The 1906-nt window shown below is 61.6% G+C and overlaps 1 non-coding gene across 1 annotated transcript; it reads left to right on the forward strand.

Moving 5' to 3' along the window:
- Positions 1 to 1218: 1218 nt before the first annotated feature.
- Positions 1219 to 1309, forward strand: TRNAR-UCU (transfer RNA arginine (anticodon UCU)). Its single transcript is given in 2 exon segments — positions 1219 to 1255; positions 1274 to 1309. It is a non-coding gene; the product is annotated as a tRNA-Arg (tRNA).
- Positions 1310 to 1906: the final 597 nt, after the last annotated feature.

Below are 1906 nucleotides of genomic sequence, written 5' to 3' on the forward strand. Positions count from 1 at the left end.
TGGGTTCTATTCCTGGAGCTTTGAGGACTCGATCAAGGGGACATCTGATGGGACTGTTTTTCTCCGAGTTTTCCTGTTCTTGGGAGTAGATGAAGGTCACAAATGTGAAATGGCCTGAGAGCCTCCAAGCCAGGAAAAGGGAATGGTCTGGACCACAAGAAGCCCTGGGAGACCATCTCCCCCTCCCCCTCGCGAAAAGCAAAAGCCGGGGGCGGGGGAACTGAACCAGAGTCCTCAACCCCAACGCCAGGGTCCAGGGTCCTCAGATCTCTGGCCTCCCATAGCCCGCCACAGCAGAGGGGCAGGAACCTGTGTCCTGGAAGGCTAGGGCAAGAAGAGGCCAGAAGAGGGTGACTAGTTCCCTCGGGCCCCTGTCCCGGGTCACGCGTGCCGCCCTCGCCCCTAGACAGCAACGTAACAGTGCGTCTGTCGGGGAAATAGCGCCGCAGGGCGCGCCCCCCCACCTGGGGTCCGCACCGCCACCTCGCCCGACTCGGCCCGGCACATGTCCCCACCCGGGAACCCACCAGCCCGGTCTATGCTCACCCGGCGTCGGCTCCGCCGCGCGGCGCCCCGTCCAGATGCGGCCCGGTTGCAGCAGCGTAGACAGCGCGAGGGGCATTAGCCGCCCCTGGACGCACGGAGCCGGGTCTCAGCAGGGTTTAGCCGGCTCTGCGCCCTGCATGGCCCGGCCGCCCCGCCAGCCCCGCCCGCCGCCCGGCCCCGCCCGCCGCGCTCCTACCCCGCCCGCCTCCCGCACCCCAAACCTGCTGTGCCGGGCCGCAGCACCGCCTGCCGCACCTTCCCCGCAGCCGGCAAGCCACAGAGCCGGCGGCGCAGCGCAGCCCCAGCGCGCCTGACGCCGCTCGGCCCCAGCCCGCCCTGCACGCGCAACGGCTTCGGGCGGCGCCGCCGCGCGGCACGCTGGGAGTTGTAGTCCACGCCGCGCGGCCCCACCCAGCCGAGGAGACCCCCGAGTCTGCGAGGAGACAGGCGGGCTTCACCCCGGCCCTTCCTCCCTGCCGACCCCGGCCCTTGCCCCCTGCTGTCCCCAGCGCCCGGATGTAGGAAGAGCACCCCAGTCCACACCACAGCCGAAAACCCGGAGCACGCTCTCGGGCCCCGGCCGAGTTCAGCAAACACCCAGCACAACACCTAGAAGCTCGCTAAGAGGGCGGTTTCAGGCAGAGGTGAGCGGGGCGGCCGAGTTCCGCAGCCGGCTCTGTGGCGCAATGGATAGCGCATTGGACTTCTAGCTGAGCCTAGTGTGGTCATTCAAAGGTTGTGGGTTCGAGTCCCACCAGAGTCGAATTTTGATGGCTCCTACTCCCTGACTTCCACCTGCGTGTTTTAAGGACTCCAGGACCTATCTAACAAATAAGGTTCAGAAGGAAAATCATAAGTCACACCCAACTTTGCTGCGACACAGCCATAAAACTGGTGTCTAGGTGACTACGAGAAATCCTTTCTCATACCATGGTGTCTTGTGAGCAGCCTGGCACACCTGTTGGCACAAAGGACACGGATTTGGAGGCCCTTAGTTAACTTCACCATCTATGATCTCTGGTCCCTGCAACAAATCAGTTAACCTATATTTGTCATGCCACCTCCAGAGCCATAGGCGAGTGGCCAGATTCTCGGCCCTGTTGGGACTCTTGGCCTCTGAAAAATTGGTTTCTTGTTAAGTAACCATGTTGGGCATCCACAGTTGCCACTTGTCCTTAAATATTAATAGATCCCTGGGAGGCTGAGGCAGGAGAATTGCTTGAACCTGGGAGGCGGAGGTCCCAGTAAGCCGAGATTGCGCCACTGCACTCCAGCCTGAGCAACAGAGCAGTGAGAGCCTGTCTCAAAAAACTAATAATAATAAAAATAAAGATGAAATTTTGGTCTGATAAGGATTTGG

This window comes from Pan paniscus, chromosome 11 (genome assembly GCF_029289425.2).
Source record: "Pan paniscus chromosome 11, NHGRI_mPanPan1-v2.0_pri, whole genome shotgun sequence".
NCBI classification, from domain to species: domain Eukaryota; kingdom Metazoa; phylum Chordata; class Mammalia; order Primates; family Hominidae; genus Pan; species Pan paniscus.